The 17,806-nt window shown below is 36.6% G+C and overlaps 1 long non-coding RNA gene across 1 annotated transcript; it reads left to right on the plus strand.

The window, feature by feature from the left end:
• Window positions 1-9,668: 9,668 nt before the first annotated feature.
• LOC139152336 (uncharacterized) lies at window positions 9,669-10,821 on the plus strand. Its single transcript, XR_011556600.1, has 2 exons — window positions 9,669-10,211; window positions 10,467-10,821. It is a non-coding gene; the product is annotated as an uncharacterized lncRNA (long non-coding RNA).
• The last annotated feature ends 6,985 nt before the right edge of the window (window positions 10,822-17,806 follow it).

Consider the following 17,806-nt stretch of genomic DNA (forward strand, 5'->3'; position numbering starts at 1 on the left):
AGAGAAGCATTTATATTCACATCTCACTTATTCAAGACTGGCTGAGAGCAGCACTTCCATTCAGTTAACATCATTACGCCATTTATTATGCCAAGAAAGATGAAGCCAATACATTTTGCCCTCCCTGGTCTCAGCCAGAAATGGTTATACCTTATAGTTTTTTCCCACGGAATGAAAACAAATGTACTTGGGCTGAGGCCCAAGTACAACAACAAATTTACTGAGTCCAAATATATGTTTATTTATCTTCATTTTTAAATATTTAATCATCATCATCGTCATCATCGGAGATTGAATCCCCTGTGGTCCGATCTGCTCCTGCTGTCCTGAAGTCATTTTGAAAGCTATTGACATCTTGAATAGATCACTAATTAAAAAACTTTGGGCAAGATATGCATGCTTGCCTGGTAGATTGGGAAAGGATGTCTACCCTAACCGTTTTGTAGGTAGTGGTGGTCCCGAAAGGGTCGCTTGGTTTTGGCCGATTGACAACCAGTACGTGATCAAACAAGAGCTGATTGTATGATCCCTCCACACAACTATTGTCCCTTCAGCCTTGCTGACAAACATTTAACAGACAGTGCATGTGAAAAAAAATCTGAAGTAAAAATCTTAATAAAAGCATTAATTAAGTTCTATCATGGCGGTATCTTTTCATGATTCTTGTGGCGATTCTTGTGGTCGGCAGCGAGCAAAGTGGGCAATCGTGCATGTATAGTAGGTTAGGCCAAAGAAAAAAATTATGCTGTTTCGATAACCCGACCTACCCTATTTTTTGTCTGCCGACCCTAAACTTTTTAGAGCTATGTTAACACGGAAGTAAAAAAAGAAAGAAAAAAACCGTAAAATCAAGTGTTCGTTATCTGGCATTTAATTTTTGCTTGAACGAGGACGTCTCTTATGTTTTTATTTCTTTTATATGTATGATATGTTTTTCTGGAAATGTGGCCAGTGTTTGATCGCCCCGAACCCTTGAGAAGTGCATATTTAAAAATAAAAATATTTTGGAAAAAAAAATTCCTGCCGACCTACCTACCCTAATTTGAAAAACATGTTATTGGAACAGCACAATTTTTTTTTTGCCCTATCGGCATTATTGAGGTGGCACGTTGGCGACTCTTTATTAAGTATTCGGCTCTATTGTTACAAACTGAAATTCTTGCCATGCTGTTTCAAAAATGATTATCCAATATATGTCGTAAAATGAAAAGGACTTAATTACACGACACGCTGTTATAAAGAGTATTGCAGTGGTCAATGCGGTCAATTCGCCTGCTGAGCTCTCAACCGGGAGAGACTACAGCAGTGTTCTTTGTATTGAAAGCAATAGATACTGAAAAATATAAAGCTTATTCATTTAAAAATACGTGCAGACAGGACTTGTCGATCAGACAGGCAGACGTAGTTATGGTGGTTCTCTTTCGTAGGGCGTGGTGGCCATACAAAAGGCCCTTTTTAGGACGCTGAAACCATGGAGCTAAAAGACGGATGTAGCTTCATGCTGGAACTGCCTGGTTTCTTCCAAGATCGTTTCATTGTCCCAGTATTGAAGTTCCTTCAATCAATATGGAAAGAATCAAATTTATAGATTTTGAAGAACTGATGAGTTTTCAATTAATTGAACACGAATAAATGTATATTTAATCCAATGTTTGGAATATAACTCTAACCAATAATAAAGAAGGAATTCTAATGTAAATTTGTGTAATGATTGACCAATCGAACGAGGCTTATTTTGGGGTGGGGTCAAAGTACGGTCAGTGATGATGGGTGCACCGGATGTGGCGCACGCCAGGCTGGCTGTCGCAATCTTACTTTTTATGCAAAATGTGGAATACCTCTTTAGATATTGCTCACAAATGATATTCATGCAGTTGCACGTATGATATTCACTCTTTCTTTTTTTTAGATAATACGGTGTCTTCAATCGGGGTTCGAACCCACTACATACGGCATCCAGTCACCTAGCAGAGAAGCAACTGACAGAACCGCTCGGCCTAATTCCCACTATCAATAAATAAAGACTGAAGTCATTTTGAGTTGACATGCACAGAAGTCTGTGTACATACTGAAGCTTTCGATGTCAGTCCGAGCGCCACGGGATGTGGGTGCACTACGAGCCATGCAAACGATGAGACATGAGAGAGGGAAATGATTTAGTTGAAAATGCTAAATTTTGGCCATATAAAGTGAGCTTTTGACGCACGTCCCACACGTCACCAGTTTTCCCTAAGACTTCCACATGACTGTGTGAACTCAGCATTGTATCATCATTGAGACAATGTAGAATGCACTCGCCCAGTAATGTGTCAAAGTGAAGGGATCGAATTCAGCACACATACTAGTCTTTAATGACTTGAATCCTTTACTTTGTTGCAATCGCTTCGCCCTTTCACACCCTAACGCACAAGATTAAAACTTCACCTACCATTTGCAAACTTTCAGTAGTGTCCAGAACTATCTGCAAGACAAACATTGGTTATTGGAGTACACACACCAACTAACACCCCAGTTACTCGATCTTTTCACATTCAAATGATTTTGGAAATACGGCATCTGTGCAGGCATATCTTGGCATGTCATTCTAGCTCAATACAGAAGCAAAAGATATCACTACGATTTTTCAGAACCTTTGAAATATCCTTTCCACAAAACATTTCTACGTAATGTAGTGGTTAAAAATATTTCACCATCAAATTCAACCAAGCAAGTCCGCCGGTCATAGACGAGTTCCCATTTATTCTGGAGTGGGTATAAAAGTCTGCAAATTTAGGTTTCGTCAGCAGAGCTGTATGGTCTCTTCCGAAGGTTTCAAAGAGGGCCGCTGCTTCCGTATAAATATCAAGATCGTCATCTGTTACACTTAGTGCTCAACCTGAATGATGTCAAGCCTCTCTTTCTTCCAAAGATAATACATTTGCTATTGTTCATTTTACTCCTCAGTGTCTTTCGTGAACTTGTTTAGCTATCTTCAGCGTTTTTTTCGAAATCCATGTTATAGGCAATAGCCAATCAGACCAATATTGATCCATCATAAAATGTGTTCATCATCATCTTTGTGTTTTGCCATTTATATTATGGAACAGCGAAAATTATTCAATTTCGGAAATTGCACCACATGTCGTGGTCCCCGATGCGGTCACTGATCATGGCGTAGCTTCACGATCACGTAGCTCGGGCAGGGTTTTCGGTAAGTCCAGAGGGTGGGAGGGCAGCTATCATACCCGAACTTTGAACTTTGTGTAATATAAGCATAGCGGCTTGGCTGACATCTAAAGTGCCAATGATAGCACATTTAAATTTGTTCCGCTATCAAGTTTTGCCTGCCGCGTACCATCCAGAACAGTCTTACAGCATTATTTCTGTATTTGATTATCTCTATGCTCTGACTCGTACATCCAAAGAATGTAAGTCTTCATCCATCAACCTGATCTTATACTTACTCTTACTGGTACAGTAAGGTCCCACTTTTTTCACATCATAGGGACATAGGTCCCGGATACTCACGTCCGTAGTCATGCAGGATCTTTACCTTCTCATCAACATTTACTCCAAAATAATTGAGTTTCTGACCTCAATCATTCGACAGGATATGGCACTGAAAACCGCTGCAATGATGGTTCTCTATCCCACCATAATCACTCCATCTCTCTCACTCACTCAGACATTCTGCGGTAATTAAGTCTTTTCATTTTCGTAATTATAGACAGTCATCCATCTGCTTCCATATTCTCCTTATCTCTCTGTCATCCATGGCCTTACATTCCACAGACATCATCAGATCCCCATTTAAATATAACGGTAGCTCTCCGTGCTGGAATACTTCCATCACATTCCTTCCATGTTTTAGTCCTATGCTTACAATTCCACGTCAGTTTACACTTCTTCTTTTCTTTACTCTATACACCAACAGAAGGATATATTCCTTCAACGTTAAAGTAATATCCCACTTCAGTATTCCACCATTCCATTTCCGGAACAGACTGTGGTATCAAGTATACGCTACTGCAGCTTTATTCTGTTTCTGGACTGATGAGAAAAAGCTGTCATCTCTGGATTCTACTCTTTCATACTCGTCCACATCCAGATTCTCTACTTTCAGCCCTCTGGAGATACTTCTGTTTCATAATATTTTTGAATCTTATTACGTATCTTGTCAGGGCATATGATGCCTGAGAAATCCCGCGTAATGTCTCATTTTATAATTTGCTCTGTGTCGTTCCCAGTCCCTGGATAAATACTTTCAGACCGTTACGAAGGCCCTTCAGTCTCAAAGAACTGAAGTCCACTTTGGCCTCAATCCATAATATTTGTTTTTCAGGTAACCACAGATTACGTATGATACAGCCCTGCTTACGGAGTCAACTGTATTTCTTATCATTATTACTATCTGAACCTAGCAAGGAGCCATAAACACGGTTCCAACTTCACTCACAAGGTGACTAGTATATTCTGACTTCATGCACTAGCTTCCATTACATTTATTTTCTGAATGTGGCGCCGCCAAGTATAAGTCAGAACAGAATATACATGTAATCTGCTTAGGTATATGGAGCGTATCATTCTCTTTTGTCCAGTGCTGTGTACGACTTTCATCAGGGATGAGACCATCCCTCCACGGATCTCTTATAATATGCTCCATATTTGTATTATGTATTCTCATTGCTGCAATCTTTATGTTAGTATTATACTCTGCTAGAAAATAAATGTAAAAGGGAAATAAATAATTATGGGTGATCATTAATTTCAGCTCTGGATACCTCCCTTGCTGAGTCAGTGTCCACCTGTCCAGCATCATCATTACTATAAATTTCAAAATCTGAAAAAGGTCGCTCAAATTACTTCTCTCGATCAAATTACATGGCAAACACGACTAGTTTTCAATCGGGTTCGAACCCACAACATATGGCATCAGTCGCCTAGCGGAGAGGCCATATATGATATATGAGCGGTGGAAACGACTGCTCTTTAATTTCCTGTTAATTTCTTTCCTGTGAAGGTGGCGCCGTTATATCACTTAGCCAGAAGCAAATAGCATACCCCTAGGCGCATTAAATGAATGAAACGTGTTTGCAATATGTGTTGTCACCTGTCATCATGATTTTCAAGATAACGGCTACATATACACACGTGCAAACGTACGGATAGATGGATGGACAAATCATTGACCCGTTTTGAAATGTGTTTGCAAATTTTCTAGGATATGGGTGGGGCAAGATGATGTTCATTTTGCCCTTTATTCTTTACAAGATATAAGCGATTAAAATTGGAACGTCAAATTCTTACTAACTGGATGACATATTCTGAAAAAAAAATCTGCGAAAGAAGAGTGCTAATTAAGGCCGTCCAAATGTCTGAAAATAAATGGCGAACCGTTTCGAAGTCTGGTGTCAGATCAGCGTGATTTTGAGGTTAAATGACATCATAAGAATAGCACGTAACTTATATGCTGACAATGCTCATAGTGGGTCTTTTTGATACATTACTCTACAATATGCGAAGTCGGCTGAAATGTCATAGTTGACGTTCTCACAATGTCTGCCTCTTACCATTTCACTAATTACTCGATGAAAAGAATGCCTTCTAGGCTTCAGCGTTGAGAAATCTTCCTCCATCTTACGGATAGGCACGATTGGGGATTTGGACACACATGTTTTATTGAATTATTTTATGTAACAGCGCTTTTTAGGTACATTTGAAACTCTTCTCATTCTTGCATTTTTAAACTACTTACATATCATAATAGAAGTCTTGGTGTTTTAACAAGTATCTACCCCTTCCTAATTCGTGTCCCTCACTTTTATTATATATAACATTTGTCTAGAGTTTAATTATGCGCATGACTAGTTTTATGTACTTGTTTTCATTATATCAGGGCTAATATCTGAGTATCTTGTTTGAAAAACACGTATCCTACCATAACTCCACCAGTAACAGTACGATTTGAAAGCTGCTGAGTGTAATGTTAATAATCCCTATTTGGACTCATGGAACTTTTTCCACGGGAGTTTCTCCGAATCCGAAGAAGGGCGGCGAAGTTAGGTGAGTATATTTAAACGTTATCTTGACAATCGTGATGACAGTTGACAACACATTGTGCAAACACGTATAAATCATTATATCCATCCACGTAGGGGTATGATATTTGTTTCTGGCTAAGTGATATAACGACGTCACCTTCACAGGAAAGAAATTAACAGGACATTAAAGACAAGTCATTTCCACCGCTCATATATCACTTTACCGTGCGATTTGATCGACAGAATAAATTTGAGCGACCTTTCAAACTTTTGAAATTTATAGTTATAATGATGCTAGTAAGGATGGTATTCAGAACTGACATTTACGAGTACCCATAATTATTTATTTCCTTTTTACATTTATTTTCTCACAGGACAAGTGTGTGTTTCATGCTGATCAATAAACCATCAGATTTCTGTACATATATATTTATGTTTCATGAGAACACCGCAATAAGCTTGTCAATATATAAAGGTTATTAATATTAAACTAAGCTGCTTTTTCAAATCTAGCGATTAAAACAAGTCATTGACGACGACATAGTCCCCACTTGTAATCGGAACTTTGTCAGTAGATGTAACTAAATGGAAATCTGTATAACGCACATGATAAACTCAACGAGTGTGCCAAAGACCTGTTTGTGACTAATTCCCATATTGATTTTTGTGTTGTAAATAGTAGATATCACATGATAAAATGTAGATATCACGCAGGGTTATGTCCTTTTACCAAGATTGACAAAATTAGGCGTGTCGTTGGTACTGACTCTTGATATGCCAACATTCAACTAATCTGCAAGAAACTGGTCTAATAGGTATATCTGAGTCAAAGCTCTTGACATCAAAAAATCAGAACGTCACAGACAACCAAAATGCCCGCGAGTTCATTACAGAAGAGGCTTACTGTAAATAGCTATTTATGCTGCTAAATGCCTTTCTTGACTGTTAAATCTTTGTATGACAAACATGTGCAGCAAGCGTCATCAGATTTAGGATATAAATCGCTAATTACAAACATTTTCCCTGTATCGAGTCCTACTTTACAATGGGTTTGGTCCAAACTATGGTGATGAAAACGTAAAGCCAATAGGGCCTGCCACCCTAATAAGAAAGGTCATTAAATTTGTCAATTAGTGATTGATAGGATGTTGCTAAATGTTTTTCATGCTATTATGATACTGTGAGATAATCTGTACCAAGTTTCATAAAATTTGATGCAGTGCTTCAAGACAGTCGCCCTAAATACAAAAATTAATCCAATATGCAAATTAGCAATTAATGGAAATGATACTGCAAAATGTCGTTGCATTGTATTCACAGCACAGTAAGAGCAACATCCACACCAAGCTTCATCAAATTCGCTGCAGTAGTTCTGGACATATCATTCTAATTACAAACGTTTACTAACTATGCAAATTAGCAATTATCTGGCTTGATACTGCTATATATATTTGCAAACTATTACAGCACTTAAAGATCAATATCTGTACCATGTGTCATCAAATTTGATGCAGTATTTCTGGACATATCACACTAATAAGGAAAATTCATTAAATATGCAAATTAGAAATATATTGACATATAATAATGATAAAGGTCCTTGTACATTGTTAAAACAACGAGATATCAACATATATACCACATTCCATAAGATTAGATGCTGTATTTCTGGACATATCGATTAATTAAATATGCAAATCAGCACTTTATTGACGTGATACTGCTGAATGTCTTTGCATGCTGTTACAAAAGATCAACACCTATACCAATTTTCATTAAATTTGCTGCAGTATTTCAAGACATCTCACACTAATTGTGAAAGTTTATTAAACATGCACATCAGCAACGAAAAGACACAATACTGCTAAATGTCTTTGCACGCTTTTATCAGACTGACAGATCAACATATGTACCACGTTTCATCAAATTGAAGCAGTATTTCTTGACATAGCACAATTACCAGGAAAGTAATTTACATATGCAAATTAGCGATTAATTGACATGAAAGTTCTAAACGTCTTTGTACACTGTTTCAGGACTGTGAGCTCAACGACTGTACCATTTTATCGAAGTTGATGCAGTATTTCTAGACATATCACTCTAATTACAAAAATTCATCAAATATGCATAAGGACATTAATTGGCATGATACTGCTAAATGTCTTTGCACACTATTACATCACTGAGATATCGACATCTGTTCAGCACATTTGAGTCGGTATTTCTTGACATATCACCCTGATTCATTAAATATGCAAATTAGCAATTAATTGACACAATGCTATTAGAGCTCAAAGTGATATCTGTACAAAGTTTCATCAAAATTTAGTACAGTCTCTCTGGAAACAGAACTCTTTTTTTCAAAAATCACTATTTATACAAATTTTGGCACTACTTATGCATGTCACACCTAAAGTGAAGGCGCATATGTGTGCAATATTGTATTAAGCTTGACAGAAAATGGCTCTGAATTGTCTTAGATATCTGCGCGGATGGACGGACGGACGGACGGACAAAGCACGCACTCACGGAGCCCCTTCCATAAGTTTCATGAACTTCGAATTCGTCCGAGGGGACTAAAAACTGATAACACAATGCAGTGCTATAAAATGTAACTTCACTATAATCAAGATATCATTTCTACCGGTTGGGATTGTCATCCTTCGGTCACAGCAACTTTCTAAAGCTGTTAAAATAGTAACCTGTCTCCAATCAGTCCGTAACGTTTGGTTTGACAAAGGGCTTACATTCCATATAAGTCAACCACCCATACAAATCAACTGAGATTGTTACAATCAATACAGTTCTCTACCCGTGAACACCATAAATTTAATGTCAAAAAAGGTATTTTACGACGTTTCGCCCGCAGGATATCAATGTAACCGTCACTAGTGATACATAAGAAGAAAAAATATGGCTATGAAATATATAGCCTTCACTAGCATCCGGAATATGTCACGATCAATGATTTAGTTTTGCTACAAAAGGATCCTGAATAGCAACCTGCGTACGCGTACAGTGCGTACGGTGAGTTTTAAGCAGTGAAACAATCTGTTAAGTCGTAAAATATTAAAGTGATGCATTGCATTTACATAAAAGCTTTTCCATCAGTTAAAAAGTATAAATTGTAATGACAGCATCAAATGGTGTCGAGGACTCTGGTGCCGATTCTCTGTATCTGGGACATGTCTTACTAGACATTAATTTCGAAGATAACCGTTACAAGTCCAGCTATATGGACATTGTGACATGGAAAAGCGATGTGATGACACTTTCCCGAAGACTTTACATCTATTTGTAACATGCTCAATGATCAAAAATGGATTTGAGAGTGTGTCGCGTGTGATGTACGGTAGGGTTTACAATAAATCATGCTTATGGCCCGTACATAATCTTAATCCTGGCATTTTCATTTATTATGAGTCCATTTATTTCAGTTAATTGTACGGGTTCGAGTGGGTTTACAATTCTAAACCTCACGGCTTTAGCTGGCATGTTGTAAACCGCACGAGGCCGAAGTCCGAGTGCGGTTTACAACTTGCCAGCTAAAGCCGTGAGGTTTAGAATTATAAACACACGAGAACCTGTACAATTACCTACTTATACCACGAAAAAAGAGGAAATTTGAAAATATCATGAGCTAGTTGTGCGGTGCTGTCAGAATGATCAATTTGCATTACGCCTTAAAACACCTGGTGTCATTAGGGATTGAAATTCTGACACAATAGATAGTTTAATACAGCTTTCTCATTGGCTAACAAACTGACTGCACTGATCCAGGTGCACATCAATTTGCCACGTGGTATGATGCATGTGCATGTCACTGTGCATCGGCCACGCCACCAGTATGGACCTATACTTGTATATCTCCGACACAATGTAATCAAGCGAAGTGGAACGGTTTGCTCGCAGTTTGATAACGCGATACCACTGGATGACAGAGAGGATTTTACCTAACGGTAAACATGAAAGTGAAAGATTTCCTGCTGCCGTGAACAGTACAAAATTGACTGAAATATAAGGATCTCGCGTACTTCAATACACACAAGTCTACCGGATCAAGCGTGTCAGTGTAGGATGCATGGGGACGTACCCGAAACGAGAAACTTAAAACAACTCCAGTTAAAAGCAGCGAAATATTCATTTGCGGATTTGTGGAATATCTGGATATCATACCGGCCATTCGGGCAGGTTAGTTTCAATTATTTTCTTACATTTTCCCGGCGTGACTGTTATCGTTATTGTTTCTTCCATCGTGTTTCTGAAAGGCCAGTTTACTGTGACATGATAATATTTGAAACGTTCGATGCAATGGGTCTATCCCGCCCGCTGAGTGTTGTCATTTGAACGGAGTTTCAAGTGTTGGATTCCATTACTTTCCACTCAAATGTCATTCCTTTTCCACGGCAATATTTTTCAATTATTGATTATTTTCATTAAATTCAGGTTGCTGCAGCAACTTCTTTGTATGTATAAGGGCTTCGATGAACAACTATTTAAAGAATGCACTGGTCATCGCCCTGATGAAGAATTTCGAACGTACACTGCGTATCAGCAATTTCCAGCAGAAAACCGTGTCTAATGCTTTACAGCCCCCACAACCTGTGACAAAAGTTGATGTAAAAGTTGAAGAGTAGCATTCTCCGTGCTGCTCGTCAGATACCACTACGTTTAATAACCCGGTACACAAGTTCATCAGGCCATATTTTCATTCAAAACCAACACGGTGATAAGTTGAAATGTAATTTTCATTGAAATGTAATTTCGCTAGTTCATTAAAAGTTGCCACATGTACAATCTGCCAGATGTTTGATTTTCGTTTGTATGTAGATAAGTAAACCTTTACGCGTACATTGATATGGAAAGTAGTAAACCTTACGTCTGTATTCATATGATAATGAAGTCTATTCATTAAACTGTAAGGTTTACTAATTTCCATATCAATGAACCGTAATGGTTTACTTATTTGCATAAGAACAATTGGTGTTGCGATAATAAACGTACGGTGAGAACAATGTGTCACATGACCATGAGTGGTATAATTTCAGTTAACAGCCTGTAACAACCAGGAATATCCATTTAATTCTTTAAAGAATTGCTACTTTTACACTTTTGAAGGCAAACATTTGTATGTTTTTTGGAAGCAAAATATAGAATGTTGGACAATACATTCGACAACAAGGAATCATGCCAGGCCAGGTATAAGGATAATGGATGTGGCTCATTGAGCAAGTGATCGTTCCCTCTGATCTTCGAGAGTTATGATGTTAGTATTCAGTATAAATAATAACAGTGCAATGTAAGACCGACTGTTGATATTAATATATACTGATTGCACAGTAAAATAATGCAGAAGTATCTATTTAACACCACGAAAAATATGTAAATATATAAGTAACTATTATAAACACGAGTGAAAATAATTTGGAATATTTGGATCTTCATATTTTTCAAATATCTCAAAAGTATTAGGTGCCATATAGCTGAATGTTGCAAAATTACAAATTACTCATAAAAACAAGTGTTTAACTTAAAAAGAAAAGCAGATGAGCTTACGTTTGCAGGTTAAAACGACCTTACTTCACCATCCAATTATCCCAAATTAGATCCGATGGTGTTGATATTTAAATGTGAGAAAGTGACAATTCTCGTATGTAAAAACAGAGGGTGATAAGACACTGTCGTTTTACAGGTAACATGAATTTTGACAGGCTTTTGCAGAAATCATCGTTTCATCATAAAAATATGAAGAACACTCCAAAAAATTCATTATTCACTAAACGAATTCTTCTTTCGAAACATTGTGTATCATCTGCTAGCTAGCATGCGCATGCGTAAATAAATAAAATATTTGAATGTTTCTTGTATTCGAATTTCTTTCAGGATAAGCTATACTATAACTTACAATTTAAACGTCACAATTATATTACTACAATGTACAATATCATGGCAATTCAATGTGGACGCCTGCGGACACGAATTCTAACACCGGGAATTCACTTATTAAATGTCATAACGTTAGTTTGAAAATAATATGATCGATCGTTCTATGCATGCAGAGAAGTTGAATGTTCACTCTATGACGTCAGCAAACATCCTAGAGTTTCGACATATCGAGATCAAACAAAGCCCATTGGGATATTTTATATTGGTATGATGGAGAAAGCAAGTGTTATTTCTAGCCATGGCTGTACTAGCGCTATGATAAAGAACAGTTTGCCTTATGCAACATCTAAAACACTATAAGATTGTACTTAGAATTACACCAGAGGACGAGTGAAGTGGGCATAAACCTTTGAACGTGAGCTGAAATTGTTTTCCTGGAGACGTTCAAGGGTTGTACCCGGTCTAAATTCTAATTGCCCTCAATATTACTAATATTCAATGCAACACCATGTCTATTATACCAATCTCTTTGCTCTCCTACACTGTTAAGTTAAGTGTTAAAGGATAGAACACCGTGGAGTGTTCTAAAAAGAGTCAGTTCAACTACAACTATAGAAGCAACACGTAGAGTGCGGGAACACACCAGGATCATGGCATAGATAAATTAATAAAGAAGGCAGTTCAACCAGTACTCCTTGTCTTCTAATGATCTTTATTTAAAAATACCGATGTTTCGGCAACACACAAGTTGCCTTCTTCAGGTAGAAGACCATTTAAACGCCTTTTTGTAACACTTTTTGAACGCGTCTAGACGTTCAGAAATTTAACACTTCGTGTTCAACCAACGTTCGATTTTTGAACACACGTGTGCAGATTTTGAACGCAACGTGTTTATCAGACATTATATTGAACACCATGGTGTTCCATATCTGAACACACGTTGCACATGAAATGTGTTCAAAAAATTGAACGCATTTACGCGTTCAAAGGGCTGTAACACTTTTTGAACGCATGGACGCCGTTCAACGATAAATGTGTTAAAGGCTAGAACACATGATGCGCGCTTGTTGAACACCTTTAATTTTGGGCGTTCAGGGGGTGCAGACCACTGATATTCAGTAAAAAAATTTTATTCTAAAGTACACAAAACATTTCTAGAGTAAAATACAATAATTTCCTGTAAAATGGGCAAATAAACATTGCCACTTTATAGGTAAAATTTGTCAGAGGAAAATACCAACGGTGTTAACACCCTACTATCAAAAACATAAGCAATGAAAATCCCCATAAACACTGTAGATCGTTTTAAAAAATATGAAAAAAGTAATGACAAAACAGGTTTTACTTAAGTAGATTACGTTAATATTTAAAACGTACAAAACATCATCGGAAAAAGCTCAAATTTGGCTTACTTATTGTGTTGAAAACGCGTATATGTGTATGAAATGTACACTCCATTTTTGTAAGATGGTTTCTTAAAGACATTTCCTCTTGTATAGACAATTGTAAATTTTGAAGGAAAACAGTTAGTCAAGGCTTCTATAGTGCACATGGTATAGTTGTCCACACTAAAGTAAACAACATGTGTCACAGTACGGCAAAACATGCAGAAAGTGGGGAAAGTGGGTCCTTGGCAGGGTAAAACCTATTTCCTTGTCCAACAAAGTCCTTCATAAACAAAAAGGTTTGTTTGTTTGTAATATTTTTAAATAAACCCTGAAATAAATCGGTGACATTTCAAAAATCTACTTCTCAGAAATTAAAAACATATTCGTAAAGACCTTTCAAATTCTGGTGTACCCTGCTGTTAATTTTTATACAATTTTTTTTCCAAAACATGGTAAAAATTACCCTTAAAATAAAAAATGTAGATTTCATCATAACTACAATATATCACATTCTGGTAATCCCCATTGTCTTAAAAATGTCTGAAATGTCTTTTATGTCTTAAAAATACAAAGTTGCAAATTTCTGAATAATTTGAACAATCTGGAAAAGGCTATTAGTAGAGATCTATGTCCTAAATACCAACACAAAGCTTTTCAATAAGCAGTTTTTAAGAAGTTAATTTAATGATTGTTTGATCAAAAATGACAAAAATTGCCATGAAATATAAAAATTTGACTTTTACATCACAACTAGCACAAATTTGACTAAGGTTATTCTTAGGGACATGTTTACCAAATATTGAAGACATCAGTAAAAGAGAAGAAGATTTTTGCCAAAAAATAGCAAAATTAGCCTCAAAAATATATAAATTTGCATATTTCATCATAATTTGAACATATCTGATAAGGGTAATCCCTGGGGACCTGTAATCCAAATATTAAAGGATTCGTACAGGCTGTTTTGATGAAAAAACTTTGGATGTACAAATTTGAGGACAACGCTACACATCCACCTATTTAGCTAACAGCAGAGCAAAGTTGCTAAGAACAAGAGACGTGTTGAGCTACAATACAAAATAATCTAATAGGTTTGGTAGCAGGCTATGATCAACTAAATGTTACAGGGGTATAAGCTTTCAAAGACGTAAAGTCTCCTTCATCAGATGCAAGGGGGAATGAAAAATTGATGCAGAAAGTGACAGAAAATTCAGAGTGAAAATTTCAGCAAATTCAGTAATTCAGAGTGGACATTTTTACTCTGAATTTTCTGTCGCTTTCAGCTTTAATTTTTCATTTCAACCGTGCATCTGATAAAGGAGACTAAACATCTGTGAAAGATTATTCTCCGAAAACATTTAGTTGATTATAGCATGCTTGCAAAGCTTAGATTAATTCAGAACAAAAATACAGAAACTTATCAAAATTCAGTTACTGACCCTTGGAAGTTTAAATCTACATTAGAGATGAACTGAGGTTCTCAAGCTTGTTTCCAGACAGCTACCTGTACATTCATCTTCTTCATTATCTGTACCATCAGCTTCTGTAACAACTCTTCGATTTTCAGTTAAATCCAACTTTTACATCCTGAAAATAATGCAACAATAGGTAATATGGCGAGATGAGACTGTAAATGAAAGACAAGGGGCTGATAGTTTAAGGAAAAGGGGAGACTTTCATATACAGTGCATCTTTCTAATACTGTTACAAAATATTTGCTTTTTCTTGTCACACTCATCAACTGATTAAAATAAAAAAGCCAAACTCTCATATGGTGAAACAATACATTGTATACTCTACGATGTTTAATTAATGTTATATATGCGATTGTGTCTACTAAAAGACATGAGTTAGCTGGGATTACGCAGCGGTACTATGCAAGGCGTATCGATCGCGCTCAGGTCAAGGGTTATCGCTACAGTTGTGTTCCGATGACCCTTGACCCGAGTGAGATCGATCGATAGGCCATGGCCAAAAGTACCACTGCGTATTCACTGCTAGTTGTTGGTATACCAGCCACTGAAAGAAAAAAGGTTTCTTCACGTAGTTAAGCTATTTCAAAGTACAATACAATAAATTTCAAAGGATAATAATACAGATGTTTCAAAATCTAATACCTTTTACTATTTTGGAGAGAAAACTTACCCTTTCTGGTCTTGCTTCCGCACGATCACGACTTCAGGGTGCGCTTACAAGAAAAATGTCGCAACTTCCGTTTTGATGCATCATGGGATAGGAAAAGGCACCAAACTTGAACACCAAGTGTTTAGAAGTAGAACGCCTCTTGCACGCCGATGTTAAAATTAAAACGTTCATGGTGGTTTTCTGACTTTCTTTTCAAATGTTCAAAATTTAAACCCATAATAAACGTGTAAAATTATTTTGTATACTTCCTTTTTTAGAAAAAACATGCTTTCAGCAATTGTAGACCGGAAATATTTTTCACTTAGTGTGAAATTCGTTACACCAAAATTACTTGTACGTTTGCCGGACAGCGAGGCAGTAGTAAATTTAATATAGCCTTGGTAAAGTAAAAAGCACAAAAGATTGTTAATTGTTTCACAGTATGCAAAATTTCTGTGATGCTGAGTTTTTGAACACTTAAAGGAGATGATTCTTAACACATCGTGTTCAGGTTTAGAACATCATTGTTAATAATATGAACACTAGTGTTAACAATATGAACACTGGCCGTTCAAATTTGAACACCGACATCTACATTTTGAACACGTAAAGACGCGTCTGGCGTCCACTATTTTTACAGTGTATCATCCTATACCAATATTGCGCGATGTCCTCCGCGTATCGAAGACGGTTACACAGCGGTCTCAGATATCTATGCCTGACCTCTTGGTCCCTCATACTCATAGTTAGTAAAAGTTTCCCTCTAGAATGCTAAAATGAATAAAACTTGGCAGAAACAACTAGCCATTCTGTACAGAAAATTAAAGTAACAATTGAAAATCACATGTTGGACCGAGAGGTTCACTGTTTACATCAGTCGTCTGAAAAGCAGTAGTTTTTTTAATTTCTTGTGTGCGGATTTTTTAATTATTTTTCTACAGTTACTCTTCTGTAACATATGTGATCCACGTTAGAACGAATGCGTATAGGACATGTAATCATCATCTGCGTGACAGTCAAATTTCTGGCGTCGTTTCACAGTCTGTCCGGTCCTTATTTGAGAATGACTGCAAATAAGATACGAAGAGATATGAAAGTGAAGAATTTCATGAAGCTCTAGAGTTGACTATAACTCAGAGTGTCGACATGGAATATCCATTCCTGCTGGAGAGAAGACGTTTTATCCAATTTTAAAGAAAAAGTCTTATTTTATTAAACGGGATGAGGTAGATTAAGTTGATGTTAAAATCGAACACCAAACTTCCCGTTATGAATTCAATAACGGTAGCACGCATTTGCAATGCTAGGGATAACATTTACTAGAGTGGAGCTGGAGGAAACAATAACACATCGGATGACTCAAATAGGTCAATAACGTTATGTCGGTGAAACACATTCTTTGAGCGAGAGAATATTGAAATGCACTTTCGGTAATTACTTACTTAGATATTCTTTTAATTCAGTAACATATGTAATCACTTATTTTGATGTTTGCTTAACAAAATGGCTAGTACGGACTTCAAGTTCCATATGAAATTACAATCTCATTAATGTAGATCTAACTGTTAACTGTGTATATTTACTGATTATTGATTAATCGAACGCCAGAAAAGGCGTCATGTATTTTACGGATATCTCTTCCGGATATCGTAATGTTCGAGGAAATTTGGTGAAGTGAAGACTTTCTTCGAATCTCGGCTAAACTCACGTTTTTTTTCCGATGCTTTGATGAAATTACAACATTGTACTCATAATTTCGTACCCATTTCCGTTTTTAGCTTTGTCTTTGAGAAATCCTGCCGTGCGAAAGTTTTCTTTTTCACTGTGCATTGACAGAAGTTCAAGTGATTAACAAGTCTTTAACCCATGTAGCTTTTCCATTAACGGTATCATCACTTCCCGAAACTTCAGTTTCACAGTAGCAAACTTGTATTTCTGTGGCATCCAAGAAAACAAAGAAACTTCTTCGATGGGACGGTTTAAATGGAAGAATAATGTCAAGGTAACGAAGCAACTTTTGATATAAAGATTACCTTCATAAGAAATATTTGTGCCGTTTTCTACAGTTTTGCCAATATTTTGAAATAGTTTCTATAATGCCGTTATTACGTTTTCACACATATATACCTATTGCCGATCTGCATTTACGACCTTGGGTTGTCAAATTGGTCTATTCTATAAATTATTTAATATACGTAAAAACGAGCACCGCATCATTAATGACAATCACTAATGGTTGTTAAAATAATGAGAAACTCCCTGTTTGAAATGTACTGAGATCGTCTATCATACATTAACTTGCAACAATTAGTATTCTTTCACTTTGGGATACATCAATCAAATTGAAGATAATGGTTTGCAGTTGCTGATTTCTTTGAATAGTTATATTTC

This window comes from Ptychodera flava, chromosome 15 (genome assembly GCF_041260155.1).
Source record: "Ptychodera flava strain L36383 chromosome 15, AS_Pfla_20210202, whole genome shotgun sequence".
Classification (NCBI taxonomy): Eukaryota; Metazoa; Hemichordata; class Enteropneusta; family Ptychoderidae; genus Ptychodera; species Ptychodera flava.